At 33.7% G+C, this 17,347-nt stretch overlaps 1 protein-coding gene across 1 annotated transcript in view; it reads left to right on the top strand.

The window, feature by feature from the left end:
- The window catches only part of OLA1 (Obg like ATPase 1), a 174,095-nt gene that overhangs the window by 67,254 nt on the left and 89,494 nt on the right, over window positions 1-17,347 (top strand). The window lies entirely within an intron of this gene.

Raw genomic sequence — 17,347 nt, 5'->3', positions numbered from 1 at the left:
ATAGCCTACTATTTGGGAACAAGGGAGGACAAAAGTGGGATCAGAGAATATGTCTGTGTCCCTCTCCAAGTGCCCCATTTTTTCTATTGGTCGTTTTGATCTGGAAATCAAAGTTAAATTCGCCGTCTCTGGAGACCTGAACATTTCCGGTAGTATTAATGGGAAGAAGATTTACTGAGTACTATTTATTGAATTCCATTTGGGATGAGGACTGTGCTAGGCCTTTTAGATAAATCATGTTTAATCTTTAGAGCAATCCTAAGAGGAAAGTACCACTGTTATCTACATTTTACAAATAATGAAACTGAGACTTCGACTTTGAGTTGCCTAGTGTCATTCAACTTGTAAGTGGTAGTATCCAGATCAAAACCATTTTTCCCCTTCTTTTTGTCCTCTTAGACATCACAGTACCACCGGTTCTTTTGCCTGTACGTCAGTGAGAACAACCTAGTTATTAAATAGAGGGATATGATAGCTATTTGGTGCACTTAACAGGTAGTATGGAGAAATAAAGACCATTAATGCTCTGTGACGTAATCAGATTTTCAGGTTAGGATTCTCTCTTCCCCAGACTAGATCATGGGCCCTCTCTTTTCCTCCTCTGTTTTCTCTGCCCTAGTATATACTTCCTGAAATATCTGCAGAAACCCTTGAGAGACTGGGCTTTCCTGGTCTCAGTTCCAGCTCACTATTGGACGGCTGATGGTTGGATTATCAGGTCTGACTTTGTCTTGGTCAGTTCATAATGATGTCAGTGGCCTACTTTCTGCTAACTTGGAATCTTGGTATGCCAATGCATTATAACTAATTCCTCCCTCAGAACTAATGATGGGTGAAATAAACTTATGATTTTTCTGAGAGTAAGTTATGTGTAGATATAGTAGTCGTATTAGCAAACATTGACCTTTTTATCTTTTTGTTGAGGTAGTGTCCCATTTTATTAAAGAGATCTCAGAGTTTTCTTTAACGGTATCTTTAGAGATTTGTTATAGACAATAAATAAAATGTTTAAAAAGTAAACTATGTTGTATATTTGATGGTAATAAATACTAAGAAAAAAAAGTAGGGAAAGAGGATAGTAAGTGTTGGGGTGGAGTTTGCAATTTTAAGCACTACAAGGGGAGGCTTCACTGAGAAGTTGACATTTGAGTAAAGAACTGAAGGAGATAAGGGATCAAATCATATAAATATTTGGGCACAGAGGCAACAGCAAATGCAAGGGCCCTGAGGCGGAGTGGGGCCTGGTATTTTTGAGTTCTGTCATTCTACATCCACCTGTGTCACACACTCTAGTATAACAGGTGAATTGTCCCTGCCAAGGCCAACCCCTACACTTGCACATTAAATCTACTTCTCTCTCTCACACAACACTGTGATCCTGCTGTCATGCCCTCTCTGTTCTGTATCATGTTTCCTCTATTGATTTTTTCCCATGACCATGCAAACATGTGTAATGACCCCCCTTCAGCCACTGCTTTCTCTGTTCTGCTTCACAACGAAACTGAAAAGAGATTGTTTATAATGTCTCCATTTCTTCACATTTCTTTTTCTTTTTTTTAACCTATTCCAGAGTGGCTTTGCCCCCGAAAGAGCATTTAAGAATGCTCTTGTCTAGGTCACAGGTGACCTCTAATGTTGCCAAGTGCTCCTTTTTCATCATTTTCTCTGATTAAATATTAACCAATTATCTGTTTACCTTTTATTATCTGTTTCTTCCTACTTATAAGTTCCATGACAGCAGGCACATGGGTGCTCCTCAATAATTGTTGAATGAGTGGATGAATGATGCTACAAGCCTCCTTGTACATACCTTATATGCACCATTGTCTACTTGCCTGAGTTTTTTCCCTTAGGGTAAATTCCTAAAAGTAGGAATTACTGAGTCGAGGGTGTACACATTTTAAAGGCTTTTGTTACTTGTTAGTAAGCTGCTCCTTAACCAAACATACTGTTACCATTTGTTTATTTTTAAGACTTTGACATTTATTACAAACTTCTCTTAAGTACTTTTACTATTTTAGATTTATATCTTTTCCCAGATTGCCAGGATCAAATTATGTATGCCAAAATTCCATCGTAACTTGCAATTTCATACTTTATTATTCTGTCAGGGCTAGATAGTCTAATAGAAAAGGCTCCTCCTGAAGTTTTATCTCCAGGGAGTAGTGGAGACTTAGAATATCATTGAAGCAGCATGACTGTCTTTAAGAAAGAGGTTTTTAGCCATCATGCTGCATCCTGCTGTCTTATCTGAGGAATAACACATTTGCTAGAGGTGTTTTCCTTTAAATTGCTGCCCCAGTCAGAGATCAAGTACTGTGGTAACTACACTTTTGCTGTATTGATTGAAGAAACAGAGCACTGACACACACATCCACACACCCATACCAAATTTGTCCTCTGATTATATGGCTGGATGTCTGATACTGGACTTACAGCTGAGTAGTCTGGTTTTACTTACATGTTCCTAGTATTTTGTAGTCAAAATGTAGGCATAGCTGTTGATAAGAATAAAAATGGATACATTTGTTTTATAATTGTCTTAGTGTTTACTAATTGTAAAATTGTTTACCACCTAACTTAAATATTATAACAAACTATATTTTACTATGGAATCTTTAGATTTTTTCCTTCATTGAGAGAAATGTTTCTGCTATTGTTAATTAGCTAGTAACTGCTGTTTTCAGTGTGTTCAATTACAGTATGTTGCTTGATTATATGTTATAAAATAAACTTAAGGTTACCCTAGGCTGCTAAACTCAGTAGTTGTATGTTAGCTTATTGTTAGGAGCAGGTTTCTTGTAAATTTGGGAGGGAAGGAAAAGATAAAAGTGAAAAATAAAGATATATCAAGATGTTTTCTCTTTCATTAAGCTTTCTCAGTATATTAATCTTCTATTTCTGGTTCTTGTTACATAACTGGTAAGTGAAAAGTAAGTTTAGTTACCAGTCCAGTTAGGAACATGGAGTTTTTTAATTATAGCCATCACTACTATCTAATAATTGATAGCAAACATTTATTAAGTATCTACAATGTCAGATGGAAAGCCCTAAGGGCTGGGTTAGTAAAATGCGTAATATATCTGTCCTTAAGAAGTTTGCAGCCAAATGGGAGAATTAAGACAAATGATGGAATTCGTAATAACTCAGAATTAGTCAGTAAGGGAATCTGCTTTGTATTCTAAGGGACATGTAGTTTTAGGAAGTTTATTTTAATGTTGTTACCACTTGTAACAATGACTCATATAATGTAGTAATGTCTGTATAACCTTTATATATTGTCAGGTCATCCCACATGAGCCTCTGTCTTTTTTTTACAGATAATTGAGCAAAAATATGTATAGGCTCCGTAATTATTGATAATGAAGAATTTCTAAGTATTCATAAGTTAAGATAGGGTGCCCATAAAAGAGCCTTATAGGCCAACAAAGATACATATTTGAATATCTAACATATGGACCTGATGTTTGGAATGTTTAATAAACTGAACTCAGATATTATTAAATAATGCTCATGCATAACTATTTTGAGAAATTTCTGTTTATTTAAACTTTGACGTATCGTACCAATAGCAGTTTTTCACATTGTTGTCACCTGTAGCTATTACGTTGTACTTTGAGAATGTGTTACCTGTAGCTATTAAGTTGTACTTTGAGAATTTTGGGTATTAGTGAGAATTTCATTAGTAAGTTGTTTTTGTGATTCCCTTGGTTGTGTTTTACCCTCCTGGATATGACTAAAGTAAACTACTTACAGTTAAAAATAGAAAATGCATGAACACATATGTATATAATTTTCTGCTCATTATCCTTTTAATTTAAGCACATTATCCTTGGTTTAAATTTAAGTTATATAGCTCAGATGGTAAACTAAACCAATCCAAAGTCAGAGCAAGTAAGGCATAATGTTATGGCGTCTTTCTTACTCTGCTCTTCTATACTTCCTGGTGGAAGTGGAAATTTTGAAAATAAGAGGAGATACTCCTTAGAAGGAAAGTGTAATGTTGCTGTCATTGAGACAATTGTTAAATTAGTTTTCCTTTAAAAACTTGTATTAGTTTTCAGAAGTCCAGAGTTTATATAGTTTGTACAAGTTTTGGAGAACTGATTGTACAACATAAAATAATTTTGCTGTCTTCTCTTTTTTGTGATTAGATGTTTAAACCAAGCATAAAGTTTAGGTTAGAGATATTAAGTGGAAGATAAAATATTTGTATTGGATTTGAAATATACTTATTTCATAGGCTCATATAAAGACAGTTTAAATTAGCTGACCCAATTTTTGTGGAAGGTGATAACAGTTGGATCATACGAAGTGTGTGTGTGTGTGTGTGTGTGTGTGTGTATTTGTCTTAAGGAAGTAGAATAAGTCTATTAAAATTTTTCTTGCTCATGAAATACTTAAATTTAGATCTTACTTTTTTCAAAGCACTGAGGCTTTAGAACTGGTGTTTGTTTATAGTGTTCATTTGTGGAAGGAGGTGGATTCATAAATTAAAATTGGCTTAGTACAACAGTCATTAACTATATGAAGACTCTGGGTGGTCGTTTAGAAAACCATGTATATTTCCATGTTCTGTTTTACGTTTGAGGCTACGCAAAAATAGTTAATATTTACGTTCTGATGTTTAAAAAAAATTATCATCTGCTTTGAATTGATTTAGTGATTCATAGGTTGTAGTTATCTTGTTTTACCAGTGTTTAGTTTAGTTTATTCTTAGTTTAGTTCTTCATAGGGAAGTGTGTTTTTATTTGATTAGTAATTAGAAAATAGGCATTTAAAAATTTTTGCACAGACTTCTAATATGCCACTAAACATCTGTAATAGATACTGAAATAAATACTTCTCTTTGGTTTACATATATAATAAATTCTGAAAATCATTTAATGAAAGTATTGCATATAGTTGAATTTCCAATAAAAGGGTTTGGATAAAAACTTGTTAACTGCATTTATTAGCAATTTGAAATGTATAGCTTTTTTTACGTGATTGAATTCAATATTTTAAAGAAGGAGAGTTAGTATATTTTGAAACCATTAGAGAATTGAATTGGGGGAAAGTCAACGACTTTTTGTAAATTGAGATTTTTCTTTAACATCTGCCTTTCCCTCTTAATTGATATTAATTTCCTGAGGAATTGATATTTTCTGATTAAGCACATTAGGATTTGCCTGAAAAAAATTTAAGCGATCCAAATGTACTTGAATTTATTAACTGACTGACTTTATGAAAAGTCCATTGCCGTTTGCTTATGGTTTCTGGCTTTTGCAAGCGGAGAATAATAGTGCTCTTAAATTGGATTTATGCTGACTTTTAAGAAACATATTTGTTCCAAGCAGTCTAAGAAGTGCAGAGATCCATGTCAATATTCAGAATTCATATTTTCCTTGAACAGAAGGTTGTGATAAAATGGTACATGGTGTGTTTTCATTGCCTGTTGAAAGACTTTCATGCAGTTAAAATAAGCATTTTGATGGTGGTTGAATTAAGAGTTTTTGTCAGTCTCTTCTCATCATGGATGATTAGACTAAAACGTCTGCTTGTCTTGACTTGAGATCACCACAGCTTCAGATAACATGCTTTGTGATTCAAGGTCGAAATATTTTGAATTCTAATAGGCTGCCAGATGAATTGCTTGAAATAGACTGTAAAATTTCAAGGCTTCCTTTTCCATCTGCTGTGAAAAGAACCATTGGGAATGGTTGAGCTTGATGATCATAGAATTACTGGATGGTGATTCTAAAACCCTCAAAGGGAAGTTGCTATGGAGATCTAGTTCCAGACTGTGAAATGATTCACCTTTGAAAGGCTGCAGGGTCTGAGAAGCTGAACACATCATTGTTCAGGTGGTCATTGGTTAGGAAATTGCTGGTGCCTGTGTAATCAGCACTCCTGTGGTAGTTAACGATCTAAAAAGGTTTGTTCTGAATGATGTGGGACAACAGCAATGTGCATAAGATGGCTTCTCACAATCATGGTTTGTCAGTCTTGTGCTTGTAAAAATACAGTGAACTAAATAGCTCAGAAATGAACTGCTTCATTGAGGAACTCTTTTGAAAACAAAATTATGCATTGATGAGTTTGACATCTAAAACAAAATGGTTCCTTTTGAAAATAAAGTTTTTATAGAAACATGCTCTGTTTTCTTTGTTTTAATCTATACCCCCTTCCCCACCCCCACTTTTGCTTTAAGAAGCTCTTTATCTCTCTAGGTCCAAGGCCTTACCATGGTGAAATGTTCAGCTTTTAATATCTTAAGTACTCTGTCAAGAGCCTTTTTGCATAGCTACAGGGTCACATGAGAAAGAGTTTAGAAAAGCCCCCAAATCATAGAGAATGAGTCTAGGAAAGTCCCTAAGTCATTAGGAGTAGAATGTAATTAATACCCCTATAGCAAATTGTTCCCCTCAAATTGTTTTTTGTTATTCATTATTTGTGACAACATGTATTTTAAATTGATATTTTTCACAGTTTTTTCGTCTACTGTTTTTACTAATTTAAATTTTTTAAATTACTTTTCACTTTTATTTCTAGAAAGCTGAGACCAGAATAATTTTTGAAATTCATTTGATGGCAAATCATTGTAAACTGCTGTTTCCCATATTAAGATTTCAAAATAGGTGAAATTCAATCTTAGTTAATTTCATAAGAGCCTATAATATAATGTTGAGCTTCAGTAATCAAGTATGAAACCTTATCAAAGATAATTGTACATATCAAGTTTCTTTAGGTATGGAGTTTCCCCCAAACATTATTGAGGTATAATTTACATATAATAAAATCACTCATTCTTAGTGTACAGTTTGATGAATTTTGTTTATTGTATACAGTTATGTATCCATGATTACAACCAATAAATACAATGTTTTAATCATCCTAAAATGTTTCCTCATGTTCTTTTGCAAGATCCCCTCCTCCAACCCTTATCCTCTAGCATCCACTAACCTGCTTTCTATCATTATAGTTTTGTCATTTTTAGAATTTCATATAGTATAATATAGTGTATAGTCTTTTGTGTTTGACTTTTTTTACCTAGCATAATATTTTTGCAATTCATCCATATTGTGTGCATTAATATTTTGTTCCTTCTTATTGCTGTGTAGCCTTTAATAGTATGAATATGTCACAATTTGATTATCCATTCATTAGTTGATGGACATTTGAATTTCAAGTTTCCAGTTTTACTATTATGAATATTTGTGTACAAGTCTTTGTGTAGACACGTTACTATTTCTTTTGGATAAATACCTAGAAATGGGATTGTTGAAGCATGTGGTAAATGTGTGTTTAGCTTTATAAGATACCGCCATATACTGTTTTCCAAAGTTACTGTAACATTTTGATTTCTCATCAGCAATATGTGAGTTCCGGGCACTCTACATCCTTTCTAAGACTTGATATTGTCAGTTGTTTAAACTTTAGACATTCTAGAGGGGTTCTCATTGTGGCTTTAATTTCTGTTTTTCAGAAGATTAATGATGAGCTTCTTTTCATGTGCTTATTTGCCATCTGTATATCTTCCATGGTGAAGTATCTGTTCACATCTTTTGCCTATGTTTAATTGTATTGTTTGTCTTATTTTGAGCTGAAAAAATTTTTTATGTATTCTGGATACAAGTCCTTTATCAAATATATGTTTTGTGAAATTTTCTCCCAGACTGTGGCTTGTCTTTATTTTCTTGATTTGTCTTTCAAAGAGCAAAAGTTTTCCCTTATGATGTTCATTTTACCATTTTTTTTTCTTCAGTGGTTCAGTGCATTTTGTGCCCTGTTTAAGAAATCTCTACCTAATTCAGTGTCACAAAGATTTTCTTTTATTTAAGTTTAATAATGTTAGCTCTTACATTTAGGTCTATCATTCATTTCTAGTTAATTTTGCATATGGCATGAGGTAAGGGGTTAAAGTTGATTTTCTTCCATACAGATATCTAGTTGTTCCCAGAATCATTTGTTGGAAAAAAATACCTTTTCTCTCATTGAATTAGCTTGGCACCTTGTCAAAAATCAATTGACCACATTTGGAGGTCAAGTACAGGTCTATTTCTGGACTCCATTCTGTTCCGTTGATGTATTTGTCTGTTCTTCTGCCAATACCACACTGTCTTGATTACTGTAGCTTTAGTAGCTCTTGCAATCAGATAGTATAGGTCTTCCAGCTTTGTTCTTTTTCAAGATTGTTTTGGCTTTTCTAGGTTTTCTGTATACATTTTAGAATCAGCTTGTTAATTTCTATAAGTTAAAAAATAACGTGCTGGGATTTTATTGATTTTTGACTTTGTTTTGAAACTACCAGTGGAGACTACTGATCCATGAACATGGTAGATCTCTCAATTTATGTAGGTCTTATCTCAACAATACTTTGTAGTTTATAGTATACAGGTCTTATACATATTTTATTAATTCTATCCTGACTAGCTAAATTTTTTTCTGCTATTATAAATGATATTGTAGGTTATTTGTATATGCCCTCTGTCAGGTTGAAGAAGTTCTCTTCTATTCCTAGTTGGCTGAGGGCTTTTATTCTGAATGGGTATTGAATTTTATCAAATACATTTCTTTCATATATTGAAGTGATCATATGTTTTTTCTTCTTTATTGTATTAATATGGTGAATTACACAGACTGATTTTTGGATGATAAGCTGCTCATATTCCTGAAGTAAACTCATTTTGTCATACTGAATAGTTATTTTTACATTATATTATATTTGATTTGCTAAAATATTTTTTAAAGGATGTTTGCATCTGTGTTAATGAGGGATTATCAGTTCTGTGGTTTTCTTTTCTTGTGACCTTTGTCTGATTTGGATATAAAGGTGTAATATTCTAAATTTAGTTGGAAAGTATTTCGTCCTCAATTTTCTGAAAGAGTTTGTGGAGGATTGGTGTTATTTCTCCTCTAAATGTTTGGTAGAGTTTACCAGTAAGCCATCTGAGCCTAGGGCTTTCTTTGTGGGAAGGTTTTTATTTACAAAATCAGTTTGTTTAATTGATATAGGACTATTCATATTTTCTATTTCTTCTTGGTTCAGTTTTGGTAATTTGTGTCTTTTTAGCATTTTGGTTATTTCATCTAGGCTGTCAAATTTATTGGCATATAGTTGTTAATAATAGTCTCTTATTAAATGTTTAATGACTTAAGATCTATAATGATGCTGTCTCTTTCATTCCTGATATTGGAATGAAATGTAATTTTTGTGTTTTATCTTTCCTTGATCAGTCTATCTAGAGGCTTGTCAATTTTATCAGTCTTTTCAAAGGACCATTGGTTTCATTGATTTTTGTTTATTTGTTCATCTCCTGTTTGAACAGTTTCTTCTCATATCTTTATTGTTTCCTCCTTTCTACCTATTTGGTTTTAATTTGCTTTTTTCCCCTAACTTCTTAAGGTGAAAACTCAGATCATTTGTCTTAGTGCTTCTTTTTTACTGTAATCATTTAAAGGTACAAACTTTCTTCTAATTACTGCTCTAGCTGCATCCTACATATTTTTGTGTGTGTGTGTGTGAGGAAGATCAGCCCTAAGCTAACATCCATGCCAACCCTCCTCTTATTGCTGAGGAAGACCGGCCCTGAGCTAACATCTATTGCCAGTCCTCCTCCTTTTTTTTTTTCCTCTCTTTTTCTCCCCAAAGCCCCAGTAGATAGTTGTATGTCATAGTTGCACATCCTTCTAGTTGTTGTATGTGGGATGCCGCCTCAGCATGGCCGGACAAGCGGTGCGTCGGTGCGGGCCCAGGATCCGAACCCAGGCTGCCAGTAGTGGAGCATGCGCACTTAACTGCTGAGGCATGGGGCTGGCCCCCTGCATCATACATATTTTAATATGTTGTATTTTTATTACCATTTTAAAATATTTTCTTATTTTTCTTGTGATTTCTTCTTTGACTCATTAATTTTTAAAAAGTAGGTGTGTTTCTAAATGTTTGGAGTTTACCTAGTATTCTTATTGTTATTGATTTCTACTTTAATTCCTTTGTGGTCAGGGATCATATTCTGTATGTTTCAGTCTTTTTAAATTTATTGAGGCTTTGTTTTTGACCAGGTATGTAGTCTGGGCCAAATGAACTATGTGTTCTTAGAAAGAATGTGTATTTTGTTATTATTAGTTGTAATATTCCATAAATATTTAAGTTCAAGATGATTGATAGCATTTTTCATATCTTCTTTGTCTTATTTTTTTGTCTAGTTCTATCAATTTAGTTAAGAGAAGGTTGTTAAAGTCTCCAACTCTTGATTGTGAAATTGTCTATTTGGTCTTTCATTCTGTCAATTTCGGCTTCCTATGTTTTGAAGTTTCGTTATAAGGCATATACACATATATGAATATTATGTCTTCCTGATGAATTTACTTTTTCTCATTATAAAATATCCCTCTATCTCTGGTAATACTTTTTATTTTGAAATCAATTTTACCTGATATTATTATAGCCACTGTAGCTATCTTATACTTATTGTTTTCCATCTGTTTACTTTCAAACTATCAATGTCTTTATATTTAAAGTACATGTCTTATACACAACATATAGTTGTGTCCTATTTTATTAATTTTGACAGCATCTTTTAAAGTGCATTGTTTAATGCACTTATTGATAGGTTTAGTTTGTGTCCTTATATTTGTGTTCTATTTGTTGCTTCTGTGTTTTGTTCCTCTGTTTCTCTTTCTCTGCATTTTCTTATTTTAATATTTCTTAGAATTTCATTTCAATATTCATCTTGGTTTTTAACTAGACTTCGCCTTTTTCTTTACTGGTTGCTTTAGTGATTACAATATACATCCTTAATTTTCACAGGTAGTATATAGATGTCTTTAAGTTTCTTACAGTTTACATAGTTTACATTGTATCACTTCATATAAAATATAAAAACTTTGGAAGTATATAAGCCCATATTCCCTCCCAGTCCTTTATGCTATAGTTGTATGTAATGCTGTACAATTTAAAAAATTGAGATAAAATTCACATAACATAAGATTAACCATTTTAAAGTGTACTTTTCAGTGGCATTTAGTACAACCCACATACAACTTTTGCTTTAAACATACGCTTGTATTATAAAGAAATCAAAAGGAAAAAAGCAAAAATAATCTTTTGCATTTATTCAGATATTTGCCATTTTAGTTGCCCTTTATTCCTTTCTGAAAATCTGAGGTTCTTTATATTATTTCTCTTAAACTTGAAGACTTTTCTTTATCATTCATTATAATGCAGGGCTATTAGCAGTGAATTCTCTTAGTTTTCTTTCATCTGACACTGTCTTTATTTCAGCTTCATTCTTTAAGAATATTTTTGCTGGATATAAAATTCTTGGTTGGCAGGTTTTTTTGTTTTCCTTTCTGCACTTTAAAAATGTTGTGCTCTCTTCTGGCCGCCTTACTTTCCGATGAGAAGTTAGCCATTAATTGAAACATTTTTCTTTTACTGCTTTCAAGATTTGCTCTTTACTTTGACATTTGTCATACCTCTGCTATTGTGTCTGCCATTGAGTGTGTCTCTGGCATGGACTTCTTTCTCCTTGGTGTTCATTTAGCTTCTTCAATCTATAAATTTCTGTCTTTCAATAAATTGAGTAAATTTTTATTCATTAAGTCTTCAAATATTTTTTCTGACCCATCTCTTTCCCTGTCCTCCTAGGACTCCAATTACATGCAGGTAGTGCCATTTCATATTATCTAATAGGTCCCTGAGGCTCTGTTCGTTTTTGTTCTGTCTTACTTTTTTGTATTTTTTTGTAATTGTATTTTTTTTATTGTATTGACTAGATAGTTTGTATTGATTTATCTAAAAGTTAACTTACTCTTTCCTCAGTCATCTTAATTTGGCTGCCATACAAGTTTTTTTTTTAAGGCATTGTGTTTATCAATTCTAAATTTTTCTTTTAAACCATTTCTATTTCTTTGCTGAGAATGCTTATCTTTTTGTTCATTGTTTGCATAATTTGTTTTTATTTATCAAAGATAGTTTTTTTGTTTTTTTTTTTAGATTTTATTTATTTATTTTCCCCCCAAAGCCCCAGTAGGTAGTTGTATGTCACAGCTGCACATCCTTCTAGTTGCTGCATGGCCGGAGAAGCGGCACGTCGATGCACGCCCGGGATCCGAACCCGGGCCGCCAGCAGTGGAGCGCGCGCACCCAACCACCAAGCTACGGGGCCGGCCCCAATCAAAGATAGTTTTAATAGACACTTAAAATTTTTCCTCAGCTACTTCCAACATCTGGGTCATCTCCAGTTCAGTCTCACTTGTTTTCGTTTCTCTTAACAATATGTTTGATTTTCCTTAGGCAATTTTGAATTGTATCCTAGACATTATGAATGTTAAACTGTGATTCTGGATTCTGTTGTTTTTCTCTGATACGTTGTTTCTTTTGTATTAGTAAGCAATTGAACTTGAACTACAAACTCCACTTCTTAGTTGCAGTTCCAGTTTCACTTCAGATATTTTGTCTTTCGCTGGTCTGCTTTGAGACTGCCCTGCCCCTGTGTGGTTCTAGTGTCAAAGAAGTGTGTGTACTGAATTTGGGGATTCCCTCTATTTTTCCTTGCTCTTTCCTGTCCCTTTGCACTCTTCTATTGCCATAGTTTCTCTGACTCATCTGCTTCTAGTGCTGTGCTGCCTACACTTGGCCTTAGGCTGAAAGTCTTGAAGACAGGAACTCACTTCGTATAACTTCCCTCCTTGAAGCATGTATTCTCAGCCAGTCTGTCTGTCTTTGTTCTCCAGTGCCTTTAGGTAGCTTCTTTTAGTATCTTGTTCTTGTTCCATAGTGTTTTTCCCCACAAGAGTGGTAGTTTTCCAGTGGGATCTTACTATGCCATTATTGAAAATGGAGGGCCTTGGGTGGAATTGTAGGTTACTTAATAACTCAGTGGCACACCAAAACTGGAATACAATTCTTATCAGATTTGTATACCAGTACTTTACTTTCTGTAGGGATAGCATGCATACTAAGACAGTGGGTTTTGAACCTTAAGAAGAAGGTTTTTGAGATTTATAGTTAAATTCAACTTATTACCAAAATATAATCATAATCTTGAATTGACTATTATACAGTATTTTATCCTTAGTTTTAATATATCATCATACCTCATTATTACTAATAAAATTTTGTTGAATGAATAATTGATAATTATAAGGATTCTATTTCTAAAGATTCTGAATTTACTTGTGCTGGAGTGCTGTCTCATATCGCTTTTGGGGGTGAATTGAAGAAGATGTAAAAGATTTAGTCCATTGTGTTAGTTACTAAATTGTAACTAATTTATATTTACTGATTTCAAACGGGGGAAATATTTTCGTTGGGGCTAGGCTAAATATTGTATTGACTTCTGTTTTTTTCCCTTTCTTTTTTTTTTTTAATTTACTCAAGATTCATTAAGACATGATTGTTGATACCTTTTAATGTGAGTTAATCTTTATCTTGAGTAACAATTATTATGACGGTGTTATAAAAGAAGACATATTAAGTGAATTCTTAACTAAATATTTACAATAGGAGAAGGGATGAGAACTTTAAAATATTTTTCCCTTAAAGACGGTCTAAGTTAATAATACCTTTTAGCAGGATAATTTGGAGCCATTAATTGGAATTATTAGGTGGCTAAATCAACAATACAACCAGAAGTATACTTTACCACATCTTTGTGACTCATTATTTTAAAGATAATACTGATTATCACTAACAGAAGTTTTGTAGCAGACTGTATTATTACATAACAGAATTTTACAGATATTTAAAATTATATAGATAGAGATACTTAGCAAAATGATGAAGGAAATTATTGCACTCTGTAATAGTAGCAATAAAAACAACTTTTCTCTTGGAGACCAGAACCCCATTCAAGTAAACCTTTCTTTTTCTTTTTTTTTTGAGATTTCCTAGTTCGTGTTCAGATCATGTTTCCCAGGTGTGTGAACTGGAACTGCCACTCCCACAGTTGGGTTCCTGTCAGAGCTTCCTAGTCCTCTGTTGTGTCTGTGTGCTCATAACTGATAGAGTAATAGCTGTCTTGAGTCTGCCTAGGAAATTGCCTCTCAGAGGCTTTGTTATTTCTTTCTGCTTCATGGGAGGCAAATTTAGGTTCTACTTGTAAGCCATGGGCTTATTTTTTAGTATGTGAATTGAAATTCCCAAAGTTGGGTCAAAAGTAAAATGTTCACCAGGTACGTAAAAAACTTTATCAGATATTATCTTCTGATAGGTATTAGGAGGTGACATTTGAGTCATGAGTGATAAATTATTTGCTAGACAATGAAAAGAGGAAAGATATTCTCAGTGTCTTATAAAGTGCGTTTCTTTTTCTTGTTACTGAAATTATTTAATTTGATGAGCTAATCCAATTTCTTTGATAGGTGATACTCTTGCATACAATCAATAAAGGCTTAAACATCATTTAAATGAATCATTTTATGTTTAATGAAGAAATAAAACTTGAACTGGATAGACTTTCGTTAGTTGAAAGAGAACAAGAATTTCCTTGGCAGGGACTCTCCAGAAAAGGGGATAGCACCGACACTTGTTCTGTACCTTCTTTGTATCAGAGATATTTTGCTATACAGTTTTTTTTTTTTTGTAGATAATATCTCTGTTTGGAGATGAAGAAACTAGGAATCAGAAAGATTGTTGTTAGCTACATGACCTTAAGGAAGTTAATGGCAGAACTTATAATTTCTGAAGCCAGGACTGTTGGCCTGAGCATATCTTTTCCATGACACTTTATACCAGCTGGATGCCTTAATTTTAAAATGTGAGACAATAGATACTCATTGTAACAATGTTTTAGTTAGGGTAGGAAGCATAATGTCTGAGTTGTGATATTTCCAGTTACAATAAAATTCCATTTCAAAATGGCTTAAAAATAAAGATAATCCATTAGCTTATACTTTTGAGCAGATAAGATATATGGTTTCAGGCAGTACTTGATCAACTGACTCAAAACTGTCCCTAAGGACTTAATTTCTTTCTATCTCTGCCCTCTATCTTGAGCACTTTACCCTAAGGCTGATTACTCTCATGGGCCTAAGATGGCTTCCAGCATCTCACTGGCCATGTGGTTTCCAGTTTATATCCATCAGGGAAGGAAGAGGGACTTTGGCCCACTCTTCCAATAAAATGTTTTGAAATTTACTCCAGTTGGACCTGATTAGGTCACATGCCCAGTCCCTGACCAGTCACTGTGAGCAGTTGGAGTCATCTAACCTGAAACCACTTAAACTCCTAAGAAGTAATGGATGGGCCTAGAATAGGGTGTAGATAGGTGTTAGAGATTGACAATGAATCTGTACGTTCTAATGTCAAAGTTGAACATTGTTATTTGCAATTCTCTTAATTTGGAGAGGGGAGGAAATGCCTGTTAAATTTGTAGTTTAAAAATTTTTAGAAACGAATTTACTTTGATTCTTGACTGGCAAGTATCGTCTTTTCATGGTAATACCTCATAATACTGATTTAAAACATCCCATTATTATGAGTTAAAGCAGTATAATTCTGATGCAATTTCATTACTAGAGTTGTAATAAAAATGTTTCCTCTTCATTAAATATGTGGTAGAGTTTATTGTTCATGCAAGTGAAACTGATACATTATTTTGTGGGATCACCAAACATAAAGCAGAATGGTATTAGAGCCTCCTCATAGTGCCCTGTGTTGGTTAGTGCAAGTTTTAAGCTTATCTATATGAAAAAAAAGGCGTAGTATAAATCCAAAACTTAATTAAATATCGTATTTTAAAAGTTTTATTTCTTTTTGTTTATTTTTAAATAGTCTTTATTTGGTTAAATAAAGGAGTTCTGTTCTCCAAATGAAAACTTTTCTTTTTTTCTCTTTTAGGTTAAAGTCTTCTGGTATCTAGATTTAAATTTTTGATCAGCTTTCTAAGTAGGCACCCAAACTTTTGTTTAGAGATAATAATGATTTACTTTATATTATTGCTATAATCTGTCATAAACTTCTGTTGGTCTTTTCTGGAAGTGCTTCTTTTCTTTTTCTACTTCATTCTTTTTCCACTACCACTTCTTAGTTCAGGCTCTTGTGTATTATAACTGACCTTAGTAATAAATTCTTTCTGGGGCTCTTTTTTTCTAATCAGTGGAATCACCTGCATTAGACACTTTTTGTGTGTGTGTGAGGAATATCAGCCCTGAGCTAACATCCATGCCAATCTTCCTCTTTTTGCTTAGGAAGACTGGCCCTGAGCTAACATCCGTGCCCATCTTCCTTCACTTTATGTGGGACGCTGCCACAGCACGGCCTGACAAGTGGTGCGTTGGTGCGCGCCCAGGATCCGAACCGGGCCACCAGCAGCGGAGCGTGCGCACTTACCCGCTACGCCGCCGGGCCAGCCCAACATGTTTTTTTTTTAAAATGCAGAATCCTGGATAGTACCTAGTGCTCCAGAATCAATGAGAGGTCTGGGAATCATCTGCACCCTAGGAGAGTTTTGAAAATCACTATTCTAGTCTCTCCTTCATCCAATTTCTTCCTTCAAGAGTAGTGGTTCCCAACCGTTCTTATGTCCCATAGTGACTACGTCCAAGAATTTGGGTCCCATACCATGGAGGAAAAAAACAAATGTCTAGTTTTCACAAAGCAGAAAATAATTTTGTGCGTTTTGTTAAATTTCCAACTTAAGTTTTATTAACATTGCAGTATTATTTAGAAGTATATATTATTGCTGTGGTTTTAAAATATACACAAGTAAAAATCTGTCAGTAGCTGAATGTTACAGTGAATATTAGGTTTTATACCATGCTAACTCTAAAACACAAAGATAATGAGTACATAAGGATACAGTTATTAAGTAAGAAGCGGTACCTTCATAGCCTGATATGAAGCAAGAAAAGGGGAACACCTAGGGTCTAGGGGTGTTGCTCATATTCCAGAGGACCACATCTTTGGCATATTGCTTTTAATTGTGATATAGCCATTGAGAAATTAGATGTCCCACTACTTGTGAGTCATTGCATGTGATTATGTTACTGCCTCTTGTAAAACATTTTGCTTTCCTGGGAATTCCATTTTCTGCCTAGTACTCAAGGCTCTTCATTGTCAAGCATTAGTATGTTTTTCAGTGCTCTCTTTTCTGTTTTCAATTTTCCTCAGAAGGATAAATAGTAAATTTTTTATACTACTTTGCTTGCTTGCCTAAGAGAATATGCAAGGTGCATTTGGATATGTTTTTATTTTCTTTATCCAAACTGTGGATCAAGCAGTAAGATTTTAGATAAATGAAAATAAAATTCTTGTATTTTAATGTTTTACATTTATTGTTAGGCGTCTGTATATTTTTTCTGTGTGCTGGTCACACATGCAGATTTATATATGGCATATTTATAAATAAGCCTATAGATA

The sequence above is a fragment of the Diceros bicornis genome, chromosome 10 (assembly GCF_020826845.1).
Source record: "Diceros bicornis minor isolate mBicDic1 chromosome 10, mDicBic1.mat.cur, whole genome shotgun sequence".
Classification (NCBI taxonomy): Eukaryota; Metazoa; Chordata; class Mammalia; order Perissodactyla; family Rhinocerotidae; genus Diceros; species Diceros bicornis.
This window is presented reverse-complemented; position numbering and strand designations above follow the sequence as displayed.